We start from the raw sequence: 21,510 nt of genomic DNA, 5'->3' as shown, positions 1-21,510 counted from the left end.
AACTTACAACTAAAGCCCCAAACTTAGCTGTTGCTGACAAGTCTCTCCAAACAGTTTCCAAACAAAAAAACAAACAAACAAACAAACAAAAAAACCCTGTAATCGACTACAGCTGAGTCCCTATGTATACTGAATTGGACTGTGACACTTGGAATATCTGGGTTGATACCAATGGGAATCTTGAATTCTGAGATTTACCTAAAACATAGGAGTCTGCTGAAGTAGTCAAACCCTCCCTATTGAGAGCTACAACTCTCAACTGCTTTAAGAAAATGCACCTTTCCTTTATAACACAGGATATGATCCAACACTTCCCAGAAGCACTGAGATAAGTACTTCAGGGAGGAGTCCACTGAAGGTCAGGGGGTAACCAGGTTGGGGACAGGAGGACCCGAGAAGAAGAAAGTACCAAGCACAGCTCATCCAGCGGTACTGAAAGAACCAGGGCGGTCTGTGCAGGGCTGGCCGAATCTACAGCCCAGGGAAGACAGCTCCAGAAAGAGACACTGTGTAAGACAGCATCAGACAAACCAGTTACAACCCACCTCACGGTTATGTGCCATGGAAGACCTGGAGGATCCACGAGGCTAGCCATAAGGGGTGTGCCGGTAAAAGCAACCAGCTCTGGGAAGACGCTCTGTGCTGGTTCCTTTGCAGGTTGGAGCCACAGGCGGGAAAAACGACCACGATGCTGGCTCACACACTGGGGATGACTCTCAACTCTGTCACCCACGTGGACGAGCACTAAACAGAATAAAAGCTCAGACTGGCAGCAAAAGGTTCTGGCCCGCAGCCAGTTGTGGAGATGGTAATGTGGTGGCCTGGAGTTGTAAAAGGTGAATGGATTCACCCAAGTCTGATCAGTGTGGCAAAAGACGGGTTATTAAGTACGCTGGGGGGGGGGGGGAACGACAGGCTGTGGAGTTGTTACTTGTGAGCTGCTCTCTTTTTTCAGTTCCTGTCATTCACATGAGGGCAGATGGATGGGGGAGGTTTGACTCTGCATGGAGAAGGGTTGCCGGGGCAGCTCTATGGCATGACGTCAGTAGGATTCATTTTGATTGGTGGAACTCAGCCCTGCTATTCCTATAGTCTTTCGGCTTTGAGAGTTTGACTGGTCCAGGTTCCAGAGTCCAAGGATGGAAAAGAGAAGGAGGAGAGAGGGGAGGAGGGGATATGGCTCTGTAATGGTTAGCTGCTGTAATTTGTCCCCAATGGCTGGCCACATGTTAAAGACTTTCCCTGTTGGTGCCATAGGGAAGCAGGCAGAAGAAGGTGAGGTGGGCCTAGTACTAAGTCTTTTTATCACTGAGGTTTATCATCATTAAGTGGGAGAACAGGACCCCAACTCCCAGGCTCTCAGTCTCTTCTTTGGTGTCCCAGCCACGAGGAGTGCAGCTCTGTTCCACCACGGTCTCCGCCATGATGTGCTACATACATAACCAACCGAAAGCAATGGGGCCCACCAAACATGACCTAACGCCTCCAGATCTAGGAGCTGACAAGCCTTTCCCTTTCACAAGCTGAGTGTCTCAGGCACTCACTAGAGCAATGAAAAGGAACCGGCAAGAGCCATCGGGGAATCTCAGGCAGGATCGACAGGAGTCACAAAAATAAAACCACCTGGAAGCATCATATCCAAACTGCTAAAAATAAAAGACAAAGGCAGCCAGGTAGAAGAAATGTTATGAGCAGAGAAATGCAGATCAGAATTAGACAACTCACAGCAACAACACGAGCTATGAACAGTGGAAAGAAAGCTGCAGAGTACCGGAAGGAAAGCTTTAGAGAGGTAGAATTTTATATCTCGTGGAGCTGCTTTTCTGTGAGGAGAAGAAATACGGACTTTTCGCCAGAAATAACCGAAGAAAAGATATTACCACTGAACCCCCGCACTGCAAAGATGTTTAAGAAACTTCTTCAGAACTGGCAAATGGCTAGATGGTGAAGGCACTGGCTGCCAAGCGGATGACCTCACTAGATTCCCTAGAACCCATACAAAAAGAGCCAGGCAAGATGGCACTCGCAGCCCCCGCACAGGGAAGACAGAGACAGGTGGATTTCTAAGGCTCACTGACCAGTCAGTCCGGCCTTCTTGGTGAGTTCCATAGCAATGAAAAACCCCGACTCAAAACAAAAAACAAAACAAGTAAGATAGAACCAGTGAGATGACTTTGTGGGTAAAGGCACTTGACATCAAGCCTGACATTGACCCCTGGGACTCATGTGGTAGGAACAGAGAACCAACACCTCAAGGCTGTCCTCTGATCATCATGCGTGCACATCAACGAACCAATGAAGTCATTTCAAAAGTAACAAATACTAGGTAGATAGTACCTGAGGAATGACAGCTGAGGTTAACCTCTGGCCTCGCGCAGGCACACACACACACACACACAACCGAAACAGAAACACTGTGTTTGAGTTTACAACACATAGAAGGGTGAAAGGGACAAAACCCACAAATTTGAGGGAAGAATTGGGAGTACCCTGCCATGCAGCTCGATGCTACACATACCACAATGCAGTATGATATGGATAAAGATGATGAACTAAGATACAGAAAACAACTAAAAAAATTAAAAAGAATAAACAAAAAGTGAGACAAAACTGAACTTCAGAAAACAATTTAATAGGCTGTAAAATGACAAATAACAACAACAAAATCACCAAAGAACCAATTAGATAGCAAACAACATGCAAGATGCTGGACTTAAATCAGGTATTGGTAATTTTATTATTGTAAACTGTCTAAAGAGATTAAACAAAGAAATTTTAGATTTTGTATCAAGTCAGAGTATGGAGAATGGAAAATGATGTGGCCACTATAGAAAACCATTTGTTGGTTCTTCAGAAAGTTAAAAATAGACTTGCCACATGATACAACTGCTCCACTCTTGGGTGTACTTTCCCAAGAGAATTGAAAATGTATGTTCATATATTGAGCCAAGTGTGATGGCACATGTATTTAATTTCAGCACTAGGTAAGCAAAGGCAGGAAGTGTGAGTTCTAGGCCAGTCTGGGCAACATAGTGAGTTTTGGAACAACCAGGGCTACATAAAGAGATCCTGTCTCAAAACAACAACAACAACAATACATGTTTGTGGTGGTTTAAATGAGAATGGCCCCACAGTCTCATGTATTTGAATTCTTGGTACCTAGTTGGTGTTTGGGAAGGATTAGGAGGTGTGGCCTTGTTGAAGGAGGTGTATCACTGAGGTGGTGGGCACGTGGTTTCAAAAGCCCATGCCACTTCATTAGCTCTCTCTGCCTTATGCTTGTGGATCAAGATAAAAGCTCTCAGCTACTGCTCCAGCACCATAACTGCCTGCCTGCTGCCATGCTCCCTGCCATGATGGTCAGGGACTCTAACCCTCTGGAACTGTGAGCCCCCAATAAACTCTATCTTCTATAAGTTGCCTTGGTCATAGTGTCTTATCACAGCAACAGAAAAGTAACGAAGGCAATGTTTATATAAAAAGTTGTACATGAGCATGCTAGCAGCATTATTTATAATAACTGGGAAGTGAAAACAAGCCAAATACTTATCAACTAACAAATTTCAAAGTAAAATGTAGTATTTCCATGCAACAGACTACTTAATTATTCAGCCATAAAAAGAAATGAAATAATAATACAGGCTACAGCATGCACATCAAAACATGGTAACACAATAAACTACATATTGTATGTTACATTTATGTGAAATAAATAGAACATGCAAATTCATGGAAACAAGAAATAGATTAATAGCTATGGGAGGGCTGGAGAGAGAGGAAAGACAATATTGACTACTAAAAGGAAATGTTCTGGGGTTAAAAAGAGATGAAATCTCTATAACATTATTAATAGTCTAAAAGCCACTAAATTTGCATGATTACAATGGCAAATTTTATATTATGTGAATAGCATCTCAATTTAAGAGACTATATTTTCATAAATCTGATAAAAGACTTGAAAGGTCAATAAACTAAAAGCTACAAAACACTCCAGGGAATTTAAAGAAGATGTAAGTAAGTGAATAGGTAGACTATATTCATGGAGTTGGACGCTTGATGCAAAAATTGTCAATTCTGCCAGAAATAATTTTTTTCTTTCTTTAGCTTTGTGTGTGTGTGAGTGTGTGTGTGTGTGTGTGTGTGTGTGTGTGTGTGTGTGTGTGTGTGTGTGTTCTGGATATGTGCAGAGACCCGTACAGGCTGGAAGAGTGTGTTGTATCCCCTGGAACTGAAGATGTAAGTGGTTGTGATCTACCTGATGAGGTGCTGAGAACTGAACTCAGGTCCTCTGGAAGAGCAGTAAGCTCTCTTAGACAATGAGCCATCTCTCCAGCCCCTGGAAATAATTTCTTGATTCAATGCAATCCCAGTTGAGATATCAACAGATTTTTTTTTGTGGAAATTTATTAGGAAATTCTAAAATTTATATGGAAATGCAAATGACCTGTCATAGTGAAGACACAGTGTTGAGACTTATTATATCAGAGAAAAGACTTACCACAAGGCCATAATATTTCTCATGGTATTACTACAATCATAAATAGCCTAGTACAGCAGAAAACAGTCCCCAAATAGGCCAGCTCATATACAGTAACCTGTTATGCAACAAAAGTACCATGGCAATTTGTAGTGATAAGGTGTTTTTCAGCAAACAGTGCTATCACAATAATGATATTAATACACTGATAAGGGGAGGGTCCTCATGACCTAAGAACCTCTCAATAATCATGTCTCAACACTATTCTTGGGGGATCAAATTTTCCATCATACCAATTTTGAAAGACATTCATTCAAATTACAGCCCCTATTTCATAAAATTACAAAAATCACTTCCAGTTATGTCATGCCTAAACATGGGAGGGAAGGTAATAGTCTAGAAGAGCTGGGAAATCTGTTCTGTAAAGGGCCACATTCAAACGAAGTTCAGCCATATGGGCTTGGACTGCTAGCACATAAGAGCAGTCCCACAGCTCATAAATGAATGGGTATTGCTGAGCTCCTATACAAATTTATTTACAAAAGAGGAAGCAAGCCATATGGATCCTATACTTCTGACCTGTCTATAGAATAAGCAAGCATCAAGTCCTTAGATAAGATCCCACCAAAAGCATGAGTCATAAAAGACTGAAAAACTGAAATTTTGTAGTTTGTCAAAAGTTAGCATTAAGGAGTTTGGTTTCCAGCACCAGTATCAGGTGGCTCACAACCATTCACAAATCCAGCTCCAGGGGATCCCACACCTCTTGCTTCTGTGGGCACCTGCACTTGAGTACACATACTCATGTGCATACACATACACCTATATGTAATTAAAAATAATAAAAAATAAATCTTTTAAAAGACATCAAGAAAACACAGTCTAGTAAAAAGACATTTGCTATATAGTTTATACAACATATCTTGTATGTTGCGAATATATCCACTAAATAAGCTCACATGTAAAAGTGCCTACAAATCAGTAAAAAGGCATACAAAATAACAATTAGCCAAAAAGAAAGGATGTTTTATAAAGACAAAGCCAATATAAACAAAAGTACATGGATTCTCATAACTAGTCAGCAGGAAGGCATAAAGTATCAATCCCCATCCAAAAGAATGACCTAAGTGATCATGATGGACATGAAGTGGTAGCCAATCCAAGGACTGTATTTCCAGCATTACTACTGCTACTAGCACCCTTATAAAAGACTCCCCAGGGAGCAAGGTCACCCCTCCTGCTCCACTCTGCCAGATTCCTGAGTCAATTCACTATCTCATAGTTAGAAGGGGAACAGCAAAAAGGTAAACAAGCAACGTTTACTGAGAGGCAAAGCAAAGCTGATGAAGGACAGGAAAGATGTGTTAGCAAGTAGCAGTTTGAATGTAGTTTTAATATCCTGGGGAAACAGAACAATTTGGTCCTGCCCATATGTAAATTAGGCATTAGGCATGGAGTTGTGATGCATATGGTAGGTTAATCTGAATGTATGGGGGAGGGATTCTGATTGTTTGGTGGGTTAGGATGAAAGAATGTAGTCTCTGTAGGAAAAAGATCCTCCAAAAATCCTAATGGGGGGAGGAGGGAATGGGAGAACCAAAAAGTAAAAAGAACAAAGGCTGGTGGTTAGTAATCATTTTGATGAGTTGAGGCTCACATAGGAGTCTAGCTCTGACCCGTCGAAGGGTTCTTGGGGGGAGGAGAGAGGAATGAGGAAGTATTAGATAGGAATATAGGCAGAGACAATGAGAAAGACAGAGACACAGGATAGCTTCGGGAGGGCCCTGGGTCAATACCCAGTAGCCCAGAGTTTAATCATGATGGGCTTTTTATATATCAGCAAGGGGAGGGGCAAAGACTCAGCAAGGTCGAGATATAAAGTACCAACAAGTGTAGACCCTTCAAAACACCTAGTAACCACGCCCTTGGCCAAATCATCCCATTACGCATCCCTGATGGGCAAAGCAAGCTCAGACTTTCTGACCTTGAGTAAGGCCTTACTAGGGAGACTCTGTGGGCCCCCACGGGCTCACCAATTGTGCAGAGTTCACACTTCATTGTCCTCAGGGTTGACTGTGGGTTTTACTAGGACATGTGATCATCTGTTTTCCTTGGGCCTGTAACCCCAATTAACTGCCTACAGGATGGGGCTGCCTTGCTCATATCACTGTGTGAGGACATGGTTAGCAAGTGCCATATGTGAAGGAGAGAAGCCTTCAGTAGGCACTGGATAGGCTGATGCCTTGACCTCAGATTTCTCCAGAAATATAAGCAGTACGTTGTTTCATTTTTAAATCACCTAAGGTCCTTATAGCAGGCTGCAGTGGCTAAGATTTTCTTCCTTTTTAAGGTGGGTATTCCTCTTGATTCAATTTTTATAGTTATTTTTATTATGTACAATAAATATATTACATATATATATATGTACTATGACTATATACACATATATACACACACACATATATATATATATGTATACATGTATATGTGGTAATTTTGTCTGCATGTATGTCTGCGAATGACATTCATGTCTTGTGCCCAGGGAGGCCAAAAAAGAATGTTGGATTCCCCAGGCTAGAGTTACACAGGGTTGTGAATTGCCATGAGTGTGCTGGAAACAGCATTAGCATCTGCTGGAAGAGTAGCCTGTGCACTTAACAGCTGAGCCATCTCTCCAGTTCCTTGCTTCTATTTTTATTAACTTGAACAATTTATGTTTTATAGAAATCATAAATTTTAATCTGGACTTTAAAAATTGTGAGCTTAAAGCCTGAGTGTGGTAGCACATACCTTTAATCCGAGCACTCGGAAGGCAGAGGCAGGAGGATCTCTGTGAGTTCCAAGACAGCCAGAGCTACATAATAAGACCCTATCTCAAAAAACAAACAAACAAGAATTATGAGCTTAAATTTAATAACCATTTTGGACATTCTAGAATCTATAATTAAGACTGGTTTCTTGCTCTAGCTTTTACTAGCTTCCTCTCCCTTGGTCGAATTCCACACTTTCTGGCATTGTTCTTTCTCTCTTCAAAGAACTATCTTTTAGTTTTATACAAACATACTCTATCTTCCTCATTTCATTCTTTTCAGGATTTTTTTAAATAGCAACTTTTCTCTCAGTTGTATTTTAACTTTCTATTATTAGATTCTTGAGCTTATATACATAATTGACTTCTATTCATATTTATTTTATAATATATCCACACCTAGATATATACCGCTTCTGAATATACACATGCACAATGAATGTGTGATACATGAATGTAAGTCAGAGGGTAACCTGAGGAAGCAGGTTCTCTCCTTCCACACCACGTGAGTCTGAGGATCCAACTCACATCGTGAGGTTTGGCACTAAGTGCCTTTATCCACTGAGCCGTCTTTGTTTTTTTTTTTTTTTCGTTTTTTTTTTTTTGGGGGGGGGGTTGAGACAGGGTTTCTCTGTGTAGTTTTGGTGCCTATACTGGATCTTGCTCTGTAGACCAGCCTGGCCTCGAACTCACAGAGATCCACCTGCCTCTGCCTCCCGAGTGCTGGGATTAAAGGCATGCGCCACCACTGTCCGACCCACTAAGCCATCTTGCTGGCCCTTTATTTAGATTTAAATATGAACCCTGTTATTTATGAACTGTGTGCCACTGGATAGGTTATTTAATCCGGAGCTCTGTGTTTCAGTTCCTCGTCTGTGAAAAGATTATGATGAAAATAAAAAGACAATTCACGTAGATCACCTAGCAACATGCTAAGTGCACAATTGTGCTGTGATATTTATGTATTATCATTTCTTAATAGTTAACTTTATTTTGCACATTTCTCTTTTATTCTTGGTTTGGGGGGAAGTTATGAGATGAGGTCTCACTCTGTAACCCAGGTGGCCTCAAAAGCATCGTAATCTTCCTGCCTCAGATTCAAGAGTTGGATTTGAGGTACCAAGTCTGGCTATAAATATAAAGCTTTAGCTATTTATTTGTTAGTTAGTTAGTTAGTTAGTTAGTAGTGGTTGTATTAGTTACTTTTCTATTACTGTAATAAAACACCAGGAGGAAGGCAACTCATAGCAGGAGTTTATTTTGGTTTATGGTTCCAGATTAACAGTCTGCCATGACTGGGAAGCATGGCGACAAGCAACGGGCATGGCAGCTGGAGCGGGAAGTAGAAGGCTCACACCCTGAACCACAAGCACAGGGCAGGGAACACTAGCCTGGAACGGCACAAAGCTTTGAGACCTCAGCTCCTGTCCCCGGTGACATACGTCCTCCAGCAAGACCACTCCTCAAAGACCTAAACCTAATGGGGACCAAGTGCAAACACCAGAGAGGCCGCCCTTGGGGGACATTCTCATTCAAATCACTCCAGTGTGTTTAGGAGACAGGGTCTCACTCTGGAGCCTAGGATGACATGAAACTCATTATATTGCCCAGGTTTGGTTCAGAGTCTAGGTAATCTTCCTGCCTCATCTCCCAGGTGCAGAGATTAAAGGCATGAGCACCATAACTTAGCTCGTATCTTTTTATTGTTAGTTCCAATTTTTATTGCAGTGTAATCAAAGACTGTAATCTAAATTTTATTTATTTATTTGGGGGGGGGGTTGGCTTGGCTTTGGTTTTTTGAGAGAGGGTCTCTCTGTGTATGTAGCCTTGGTTGTCCTGGAACTCATTTTGTAGACCAAGCTGGCCTCAAACTCAGAGATCTGCCTGCCTCTGCTTCCCAAGTACTACGTTTAAAGGAGTGCACCACCCACTTCCCCGTCTAAATGATTTCTTATCTGGGACTTTATTAACATATTCCTTGTGTTTTAGCAAGCTGGTTAATGTTTCATATGTGTTTGAAGAGACTGGACACTCACCGTTTATTGCGGCCAAAGTCCTTTACTCAAGCAAGCTGCTTTGCTGAGTTGATCAAACTCCGCCCACTCTGACAGTTTCTGAGGTAGGTGTTAGTTTTCCAACAGTTAACGATATTTTCTACTCTGAAAGTTCTGTAAATTTTTACTGTATACATTCGGTGATAAACATAATTTTGATGATTTAGTGTGTGATTTATAAAGGTTCACTGTTAGTAAAACTTCTTGTGGAATTTATTTTCATCAATAGGAATGTCAAATTCTTTTTACATTCAATTTGTTTGTTTAGTCTAACACTGTTACCCTGTTTCTTTTCTTCTGGTAGCAATGACATGGTATTTCTTTGTATGTTATTTTATTTTAAATCACTTTTTTTTTTTACTCATCATAACTATATTTTATTAGTACTCTGGAACTCAAACAGTAAACTGGTATCTATCCTACAAATGTTACAAAGATGGAGCTTGATACCAATTCAAATTCTTGTGAAAAATTAAAATTCTCAAGTCCTTCAAATTATCCTCACCCTTACGCAGTCTACCAATCACATGAAAAGATGCATTCACATTAATAAAAACCCAGGGCTGGCAAGATGGCTCAGTGGGTAAAGACGCTTGCTGTCAAACCTGACGATCTCTGAGTGGATCCCATACGGTAGAAAGAGAGACTCGACTCCCACAAGTTGTCCTTGGACTTCCATCTGTGTGACATGGCGTGCCTGTGCACGCACACACACTAAGGCAAATGTAAAAACATAAAGTCCCTCTGGCAACCTTCTTTCCAGCCTTTTTAACTACAGTCTGCTGGATTATGTTCTATTTCATCTCCCCTTTCCTTAGTATTTGAACCATATAGAAATGAACGGCCCTTTTAATATCCATGATCAAAACCCTCAACTTGGCCCAATTATCTGTTTGTTCACTTTCAGCGTTGGTTCAGTTAAGGGGTGGCACCATCCTTGGGGATCACCTAGGTGCAAGGAAGAGAAACCACTCAAACTAGTTTAAACAAAAGAGAGAATTTATTAGGCAAATATACTTGCAGCGATTCCAACAGCTGGAATGGGTCAACAGCTGGAACCACACCTTCTACAGGTCAGAGCACGCTGCAATCAGACTCTAGTTCTGGGTTCTGCACCATCATGGGGGTGGTCCTCCTTGTACCCTGCATGAGGGACTAGAATATGGATTCATTTCTGCTTGCCTTTTGATCTTTATAATCCTTTATGCTGGCCTCAAACTTGTCAAGCACATGCTGGCAGACATTCATGAGCTCATTCAGGCCTTTCTGAAACGGATCAACAGCTGGAAGTCTACCCCGGGTCTGAATTCACAAATTAATTTTGCTCTCTGAAGGATGGGTCGTAGTGTAACCACAAAATTCCACTTTCCGGGTTCTTCATGATCATGTACCGCAGAGAATTTCCTAGGGTATGGTCCTCATCGTGCAGTACAAATGTCACACACTGTCTATCTGTTCCAGCTGCCTGGACCATTTCCAAGACTGTCTTCCTCTCGCCTTCAGCCATTGAGGTCTTCACTCCTGATATTTTTCTTTCCAGCTCCTGATCCTCTTCCATCGCGGCTCCAGGGGACCCTCAGGTGGTGCTGGCAAAAAAGAACCTCTTCCCCACATCGTGAAAGACGCCGGCGAAGCAGGAAGGAAGAAACCACCGATGGAAGGCTTATTTTACATCACTTTATTGTTATGAATTCACAGATAAAAACATCACACAGCTAGCTACACAGGCACTGAGATGAACCCTTGCCCAATCCTAAACTCCACACATTTCACTGAACTTCATTCTAAGGCCATGGGCTTCACTTCGGGGCTCTGCTTTCACCCCTTCACTGTTGGTTCCAGGTTGATGCACTTATACACCACAAGGAAAAAAAACTATGACAGAGTTGAAGTAGCCTCAAAGACTCCTTTTTACAATTATTTCTTTCCTTTTATGTGTATGAGTATTTTGCCTGCATGGGTGTATGTACACTTTGTGCATGCTGGTGTCCACAGAGGTCAGAAAAGGGTGTTGGATCCCCCAGAAGTGGAGTTCCAGAAAGCTGTTAGCCTCCACGTAGTTGCTGAAAACTGAACCCCAGTCCTCTGAAAGAGCAACAAGTGCTCTTAAATCATGGAGCCATCTTTCCAGCCCCTTCATAGCCTATTTATAACATATTCTAAATAACAGATATGTTGTTATTTCTTAACCAAATTTTAAATTATTTCCTTTTATTGAAGAAATGTCATCCATTGTCACTGAATGACAGATTGACTTTTCCTGCCACTTAATTGTACATGTATGTTTATCATAGTTTCAGACCTTCTATATGTTCAGCATGGCTTTATCCTGACACTCTTATGTTCAATCATCTAGAATAGGAGTTGGTCTGTTCCCTCCTTTTGAAAATAAAGTTTTATTAGAACACAGGTACACCATTCAGGTACTAATTTATCTACAACTGCTTTTTCACACTATAGCAAAAGATCCAAGTTGTGATGAAAGACCATATAGATCATAAAACTAAAACAATTACTGTTTGGCCTTTTACTGAAGCAGATCTGTGAAAATCTAATCTAGATTTTAATTTTAATCACATTGTAGTTAGGCAACTATAAATTAATTATTTTTCCCCATCCCACTGATTCTTGAACTTTATCTTCAATCTTTCTTGGACTCTTACTTTGTTGAAGTTTATTATATAGTCATTGTTTCAAAAGGTTCTATTGTTGATACAGAGCTATTAAGATTTTTATTTCAAAAAGAACATTTAGCCGGGCGGTGGTGGCACACGCCTTTAATCCCAGCACGCGGGAGGCAGAGCCAGGCGGATTTCTGTGAGTTCGAGGCCAGCCTGGGCTACCAAGTGAGCTCCAGGAAAGGCGCAAAGCTACACAGAGAAACCCTGTCTCGAAAAACCAAAAAAAAAAAAAAAAAAAAAAAAAAAAAAAAAAAAAAAAAAAAAAAAAAAAAAAGAACATTTAATGTACTGGGGAAGCTCAGCATAGTTGTTGTTCTTCCAGAAAACCCAAGTTCAGTTCCCAGCACCCACATCTGGCAACTCACAATTTCCTGGATCTCTAGCTGCAGGGAATCTTAATGCCCTCTTCTGACCTCTGTGAGCACCCATACATATGGTATACTCTCATAGAGACATAAAAATAAAAAGAATAGAAAATCACTCTTTTGATTGATTGATTGATTGATTTTTGAGACAGAGTCTATGTAGCCTGGCTGCCCTAGAACTTGCTGTATAGATCAGGCTAGTCTTGAACTCATAAAGATCTGCCTGCCTCTGCCTTCTGAGTGCTGGAACTAAAGGTGTGTACTACCATACTACACAAAAATCACACTTTTGATAGGCATGGTGGTACATGCCTATAATTCTATCACTCAGGAGGATGAGGGAAGAGGGTTGAGAGTTCAAGGCCAGCTTAGCTTACATGGGAGGCCCTGCCTCACTAAAAGAAGGGAAAACAGTCGTTTTAAGCTCTAAAATCACCATTTGCTTCCTGAATAATACACCCTGAATGAATAGTTGTTTTATGTGTAATACAGGCACATGGTTTACTTACATACTTAGGCTTTTCTTAAAATTACAAACTTATAAAATAATTTCTTACCCTTTTCTTTCATTTGTCAACTCTTTTTAAGTGCTGCATCTTCTATTTGTTGAGCTTGGAGTTTCCATAAACCTATAGGCTTCTTGTACTGTATTCTTCTACTCTGTAGATAAGATTCCCTCCAGCTCTCTGCTTCTGCTGGAAACAGGTAGACCAGTGACCACGGGGAAGGGACCGGCATGCTGTGGGACAGAATGTTTACTTGCAGAGGAACCTCCTCTCCTGGAGTCTCTTGCTTCTGCTCTGCTCCTTGTCTTCCAGGATCAGCAAGTGCACTTTCACTGTTGGACATTACAAGCAGATGAAGGGAAGGGCGCTGGCAGAATCTTCATCACTTTGCTTTTTAGGGTAGGCTCTGCTGTTCACTAAGCCCCACATTTCTTCTACCCTTTCAGCAATCTGGAGCCAGTATTTATGGTACAAATGTTCTAGTTTGTTTTTCCAAGGTTTGATACCATCTCCTAAAAATATCCACACCATGGCTGGCACTTTTTCTTCCCAGGTCTGTTACCTATTAGTTGCCCCCGACTCCCATCTCTCAGTCTTTTCTGTAATTCCCTAAGTGTGTGTAGAGGTCAATTTCCTCCACTCTTAAATCTTGATTTAACCTTCCTACACAGGGTCTTTAAACTTTCAGAACACTATGGAACATCATTTACAAGTGGCACCCTATGATCTTGCCATTTTTTTTTTTAAGATTTATTTATTTATTATGTATACAGCATGTATGACTGCAGGACAGAAGAGGGCACCAGATCTCATTATAGATGGTTGTGAGCCACCATGTGGTTGCTGGGAATTAAACTCAGGACCTCTGGAAGAGCAGTCAGTGCTCTTAACCTCTGAGCCATCTCTCCAGCCTGATCTTGCCATTTTAATTCCCAAACACTTTTTAAAAAAAGAAACCGCATATCTCCAACACAGAAAGAACATTTAAGCCTACCCTCGTGATGTTTCTGAGGCAACTGAAAACAAGATGACTTTCATCAACATCAGTGGAGGGGTATTTAGTCTTGAGTCGTTTGCCTTTCAAACACATTGGGTAGTCTCTTCAGCTATCCTTCTTTAAAGTAGCCTTTCACAGAGGCAGGCGACACTGGCTGCAGAACTGTGTTTCCTAATCACTTTTCCCTTCTCCAACACCGAGTAGCAATCACTGACTTATTTAACCATTTCAGACAGAAAAAAAAAAAGAGCTAGCCAGCTCTTCTGTTTTAGACTTGCACTCCCATCCCTGCTGTGTCAATAGTATCTGCTATGATTGCCTACTGAGAAGCCTGTGTAGAGTCCACTTGAAGACCGTAACTCCAACACTGCAACACTGAGTAGACAAACCCTTCCTAGAAAAGCTAGAAAGAACAGCCCCTTACACCCTAGGTTTTGTGGGCTTTTAAAAACCTTAACTGCAGGAGAAATACTGTTTTGGAATTCCTATGAGTAGTCCTTGAAGTTTCCCAACTGATTATAAATACCTTCTTGCTGGGCAGTGGTAGTGTACTTCTTTAATCCTAGCACTTGGGAGGCAGAGGCAGGCAGATAACTGTGAGTTTGATGCCAGCCTGATCTACAGAGCGAGATCCAGGACACACAGGGCTACACAGAGAAACCCTCTCCCCCACACACAGAAGCACAAATAATAATAATGATGATAGTGATGATAATAATACTAAATAACTTCTCTCCCACTCTCTTTGGGACTAGGGTTGTTATTTGGAGGAATTGCTATTGCACACCTCTATATAATCAGAACTCTCTAAGACTTGGTATTAGTTACTTCTGCATTACTGTGACCTAAATACCTGATAGAAACAACTTAAGAATTGCTGGGGGACATAGTTCAATGGTAGAACACTTGACCAGCATGCATGAGGTCTACATTCAATCCTTGGTAAAAGGTAAAGGTGGTGGGGAGAAACACTTATGGGGAAAAATTTTTATCTTGGTTCACAGATTTAAAGTGTTTCAGTCTACCATAGCAGAGAAGATGTAGCAGAATGATTTAGACCATGGAGCATGTGGTAGCTATTCACACGGCAGTCACAGGAAGCAGTCTGAATCCAGAAGCAGAGCTGTGTTATACCCTTCAAAGGCCAACTCCTAGTGGCCTACTTCCACCAAGTAGGCCTATTTTATGAAATATTTGATTACACTATGTAAAGATATGTCCTGTGATTGGTTTAATAAAAAGCTCAATGGTCAATAGCTAGGCAGGATATCTAGGCACAGAGGATGCTGGGAAGAAGGGTAGAGATGCCATGAGACACAGAGTGAGCACTATGGACACTATGGATATGAGGTAATAAAGTCACATGGCAGCACATAGATTAATAGAAATTGCTTAATTTAAGTTATAAAAGCTAGTTAGAAACAAGCCTAAGCTATTGGCCAAGTTTTCATAATTAATAAAAAGTCTCCACGTGGTTATTTGGGAACTGGCAGGTGGGACAGAGAAAGACTAGCTACAGGCCTATCTCCTAAATAATGCCACCAGCTCAGAAACAAGCATTCAAACATAAGCCTGGGGTGGCAAAATGGTTTTAGTAAGTAAAACACTTGCCACACAAGTCTAATAACCTAAGCTTAATCCCCAGAGTCCATGTAAAGGTAGAAGAGAATGCACTCCAAAAAGTTGCTCCCTGACCTCCACATAGGTAATGTGGCACACACAATCCCCTCTCCTACAATAATAAACTAACAAACAAACAAACAAACAAATGATAAAAACACGAGCTGGAGTGGACATGTCAGAGTCAAACAATAACAGATGTTAACTGTTGAATCTCTGTTTTCTCCTTGGTGTAGGCAAGTCTGCCCCTTGCCCTTGAGAGCTGATCTCTTGCTGTCCATGGGCAGTGTTTGACCGTCCTTCCATGCTCTGATTGAGGACTCTCAAAAGGCAGCTACTTAGGAATAGTGTGGCTTCTGGGAAGTATCTGTACTTCATCAGACTTTAAGCAGGGACACAATAACCAGGCTGTTGTCTCTTTGGTTTCTCGGTTCATTTCTTTTCCCCTTTTCTCTTTTCCTGTTTCTCTATATAGGCGTTCTGTAGCTCAGACTGGACTCAGACTCCCTATGTAGCCCAGGCTGGCCACAAACTCATCGTCCTGCTTTAGCTTCTCTTAAGTTCTCGGATAAAAGTCTACACTAGCACACCTGGTCCACTTTGCCTTCCAATACTCCTGTCTCTGTCCTGTCTCCTACCACTCTCCGAGTCTTCACTTCCTTCCTCTTCCTCCCAGAAGTAGAAAAAAAATGGAAAAATCACAAGTGTTTGGCTCTTACTATGCATAAAGCATTGAGATAGTAATTTCATGATGGTTTTCATTGAATCCATAATGTAGTCGTGTGAGGGTTTTTATAATCGCCACTTCTACCAGCTGGAAAACAAGCCCAAAGAGGTAAAGAAGAGGGCTGAGGTCAGGTGGAATGTTAGCCTCTTCCACCCACACAACCCCCTTGAGAGTGAGCATCAAGCCTGGCCCATCCAAGGGTGTGGATCTGGATCCACAAGAGCAACTGGACATAGCTGACTGTTTTCTCTGAGAACAATGGGCTGGCCTGGATGCCTTTAGCACCAAGGCTCCAGTCTCTGCAGCAGATGTCAGCCTGAAGAGATAAAATCAGCTGCTGAGAAACGTTGTACAGTGTCACAGAAGACGAACTCTAAGTACAAATTAAGTCCTTAACTTCCCACTATTATACAGATATGTTATCAAGCTTGCTTGCCAGCCCATTCCCTTTTCTTGTATTCAAGCTTTTGTTTCTTAACCTAGATTTTTTCTAATTCAGTAACTCAATTCAACAAACATGGACTGTTTGGCTACTCCAGCACCGACCACTTTTTATGTTGCAGATACAGAGACTAAAAACACACTTCCTGACCACATGTGATTCACAGTTTACAGGACAGGCAGAAACAGGAACCAAGAAATAAGCCTATAATGAGATAGTGTCTGACATAGGCTGTGCAAGGTACCCCAGAAGACAAGAAGAGAGGTGGAGGTGTGGGTGGAGCGGGGAGTGGAGAGGAAAGCCTTCAGAGACGATGCCATTCTGAACTGAAGAGTGAGTCCCTCAGATGGTCGGAAATATCTTTGTATGTAGACAACTCTATGAAGGAAGAGGGTCACATCAAACCTGCTCCTGAGGTCTGAGGAGACACATAAATTTCTAGAGCTGCACTGGTAACTGGATTAGACCCTTTTCTCATGGCTATGACCAAATAAATACTTGACAAGAGGCAACTTAAAGAAAATACTGGGCTGGGGATGTAGCTCGGTCAGTAGAATGCTTCCCTAGCATGCATGAAACCCAAGGTTCAATCCCCAGCACCATACCGAAGCAGAAGGATCGGACATTCATTGAGCTGGTGGCCAGCCTAGGATATGTGAGACCCTTCCTAGGGTACAGAGGTTTATTTTGGCACATGGTGTAGTCTACCATGGCTGGGAAGGCACATCGGCAATACATGGTGCAGGTATAGTGGCAGGAATTGCCTGAGACTGAAGCCATAGGCATGTACACCTGCTTGCTCACATCTCAATGGACCGGCAAGTGGAGAGAGACAGTGCTGGTACTCACCTGGAGTTCTCCTTTTCCCCACTTTGCTCAGTCTTGGAACCCAGCCAAGAGGATGGAGCTACCTACATTCAGAGTGGGTCTTCCCTGAGCAAACACATACACCCTAAAAATGGGCCATATTAATGCCCAGGGTTTTTTTCATCTAATCAAATTGAAAATGAAAATGAACCATCATAGCATCTAAGTGGACTTTCCATTCCCTAGCTCTCTTTCAGAGTGTATGAGGTCACTTGTGTTATTTTTGGGTCCCCCAGTGCCAGACTATTGATCTGTTTTTCTCATTCATGCCCTTCTTACTTTAGTGTTCCATCTGAAAATGACTTCAATCCCATCAAGCTTCTACCGTCACTAAGCAACCATCTGAGCTTTGGGAAGCCCTTCCAGCTTGTCTTCTCACACTTCCTGCTTAGTCTCTGTCTCCACTGGTTACTGGTGTCTAATGGTTTTGAAGAAGGCCTTTTCTTGTGTCTTTCAGCTACCAGTTTTACTGACAACTGCCTAGTCCTTTCTCATCATGGTCATATTCTATAAGAAAGGAATCAATTTACTAGTTCACTTCTAACTTTTTTGGGGCAAAGCTCTTGTACAAATTATGTTGAAATATAAGATAATATAATGTATGTGTGTGTGGTCTCATGTGAGTTGTTTAATGGTAGACTCCTGACTTGTACGGAAAAGCCAGACCCCACAAAGAAAGAAAGAACAGACTCTTCAGAGCAAGTTCAAGAGGCTTATACTATTGTCTCACTTTGGTGAAAAAAAAAGTGTATGTTTAGTGTTCCGATTACATTTATGAACCTCTTGAAGATAAGAACAGTATCTTTTTTTGTGTTTAATTTTTCTCAAGGTCCCAGAATAATAATTTGTATACTGTGTGTACTTTACTGCACCTTAAACTGAAATCATCTGTGGATTATGCTTAGGCTCGCTCCAGTTCAGCCTACACCTGCTCTGACTTCCTCATTGTACGTAGGATTGCTCTTAAGGTCTATTCATTGCCACTTTGAAAGTTAGGTAAATATACTTTGACTTAACTTGCTTCTGTTCATAGCTACTGCTGGCCTGAATTTCTGAGGTATTGGATTTCTACTTCGGATTTTTGGTCCCAAGGAAAAGTAAACACTTTCTTTAAAACTCAGACAGTTGATATTAACTTGAACCCTCCTTAATATAGGAAAATTCAGGTCAACATAAACATGTATCTACTACCAAACAGTGGAAATTTTTCCTAAGTGAAATTCAAGCTGTATTTGGCATTCATTTTTATATCTTTCACTTGAACAGCTAAGTACATTATGTGAACTTTAGCCCATTAATCCTTAGAGATAAGTAAAGGGAACTTGAAAGAAGGGCTTGCACAGATAGGGTCTCCTAGCCAGATAGCACTAACAGCCTTACTCAGTATTCGAAGAACAGGTCAGCGTGCCTTAATAGACCATTGTTTTAATCTCAGGATGAAAAACGTGTGCTCTAACAGAACTCACACTTTCACATTGGACTTCTTAGCATATAAGACATGTAGAACCTCTGTCCAAATTTGCCAATATTCACTTAGTTTTAAAGTCTGCAACATGTCTCTTTTGTAATCGCTTCCTCTTTATCTCCTACTTCAGACCCACTCCTCCCGCTCCCCCGCTTCTCCCCCTCTCTTATATTTTTGAGTGTGAACCTAGCCTTTAAAGGCTGAGCCGTCTCTCCAGCCCTTCTTCCCCTCTCTTAATGCAATTAAAGGCAAGACTGTAAATCCTATTATAGCAATGGAACTTAACATAGCACTCCCTCCTGGGACTACTTGAATTTTGAAAGACAAGCCCAAAGAAATACTCATTAGTTTCTGAAATAAAAATATCAGAAATTGGGCAAGGAAGGGGTAGAGGGTGTAGGAGTCCTTCTTTCCTGGTTCTTCTAAATGACATGAGGGGCTTCTTACATTTCTACTTTAAGCTCCTAGAGGGAAAGGCTTGAGATGGAGGAAGGCAGAGGATGTTACAGTCAAGGGAAAAGAGGATATTTATATATTTAAGGTGACAAGAAAACAGAGAATGGGATAGAAATTAATCATTTCTATGCTAAACCACCATCGCTTAGGGCACATAATATCAGTGATTAAACCAATTTTAGGACCCATCATCATTTGACAGAACAATCATAATTAATAACAGAGCACTGTTTTGTGAGGTAGACTGACAATACTCTTCATAGGAGACTGAATTTAAAAATTATGCCTTTAAGAAATCTGAAACACAAAACATATAGTCAAGTCACCTAAAATTTGGGTGTGGATTCAAGCCAAACCCAGAGACTCCCCACCACCCTTTTCGTCACTTACATTCCATTAAGGATCTGGCCACAGCTCACTCAGGACTTTGCATTTTTCTTTCATCAAATGGATCCCACCACTGCTCAGGCTGCCTCCTTCCCCCAGTGTCTTAGTCAGGGTTGCTAGTGTTGTGATGAAACACCATGACCAAAAGCAAGTTGGGGCCTGGTGGTGGTGGTGGTGGTGGTGGTGGCGCACGCCTTTGATCCCAGCACTTGGGAGGCAGAGGCAGCCAGATGTCTGAGTTTGAAGCCAGCCTGGTCTACAAATCGAGTTCCAGGCAGTCAGGACCGTTGCACAAAGAAACTCTGTCTTGAAAACAAACAAAAAGAAAAGCAAGTTGGGGAGGAAAGGGTTTATTGGCTTACACGTCCACATCGTAGACCACCACTGAAGGAAGTCAAGGTAGGAACCTGGAAGCAGAAGCTGATGCAGAGGCCCTGGAGTGATGTTAGTTTGTTTACTGGCTTTCCTTGTCATGGCTTGCTCAACCTGCTTTCTTATAGAACCAGGATCACCAGCCCAGAAGTGACAGCACCCACAGTGGGCTGGACCCTCCCCAATCAATTACCAGTTAAGGAAATGTCCCACAGGCTTGCTGACAGTCCAGTCTCATAGAGACATTTTCTCAATTGAGGTTACATCCTCTCATATGACTATAGTCATAGTCAAGTTGACATAAAACTAGCTAGTACACCCAGGTTCTGCCTCTTATTCATTTAAAGGATACCCAATTCGAAGGTAAGCCAAGAGGCCTTCTCTAGATAGTTCTTCTAACATCAACAGACCATTCTCTCCAATCTATCTCTACCACTAGTAGGTATTATTGTGGTGATCTGAATGAGAATAGCCCCCATAGGCTCCTATGTTTGAATACTTAATCCTTAGTTGGTGGGACTGTTTGGGAAGGATTAGGAGCTGTGACCTTGTTGGAAGAGGAGTGTCACTGGAAAGGGTCACTCTAGGTGGACTCTCTACTATCTACTTGTGGTTTGAGATATGAGTTCTCCCCCATGGGGACCTACTGTCACACCCTCTCAAACAGTAAGCCTAATTAAATGTTTTCTTTTATGACACCTTGGTCATAGTGTCTCATTACACCAGCAGAAAATAAACTAAGACAATTATATTTTCGAATTCATCTCTTATATGTCAATATGTTAGAAGCCAGCTAGACCAAGGTCATGGGCAGAGCAAATACCCACTACATCTCTCTGCTTCACATAATATAAACTACTTTGAGTTGGACCTACATCTTATTTATATTTTCTGCACCCAATAATATTCTGTGGTATTAATTTCTTCATACTTAGTACATTATGTGAACTTTACCTCATTAATCCATAGAGGTAAGTATAGTATAACTATTTATGTCACACTCTGGATAGTTTCATAAAGGAGATGAGGGTTTTTTTTTTTATTAGAGATGAGGTTTATATACATAAGAGTACTAGAAAAAAGTTGAAGTTAATTACTGAATTTAAATGATATTTACTAAACACCTAGAAGCCAGGAATTCTGTCCTGGGACTTCTAGCATAAATTCGTCTACTTCTGAGGCGTTCACAGCCACTTTGCCAATTCTCTTGTTTTGACACTTCAGTGGTTTACATATCAATCTACACGTTGTTCCTTACAATAACCCTGTGTATCATTATTTTCAT

The 21,510-nt window shown here is 41.4% G+C and overlaps 1 pseudogene; it reads right to left on the bottom strand.

Moving 5' to 3' along the window:
• Positions 1-10,321: 10,321 nt before the first annotated feature.
• Positions 10,322-12,104, bottom strand: LOC114691912 (annotated as a pseudogene).
• Between the last annotated feature and the right edge of the window lie 9,406 nt (positions 12,105-21,510).

The sequence above is a fragment of the Peromyscus leucopus genome, chromosome 7 (assembly GCF_004664715.2).
Source record: "Peromyscus leucopus breed LL Stock chromosome 7, UCI_PerLeu_2.1, whole genome shotgun sequence".
In the NCBI taxonomy this organism is placed as follows: domain Eukaryota; kingdom Metazoa; phylum Chordata; class Mammalia; order Rodentia; family Cricetidae; genus Peromyscus; species Peromyscus leucopus.
The sequence above is the reverse complement of the archived record's forward strand: the minus strand, read 5'-3'. Positions and strand labels throughout refer to the sequence as shown.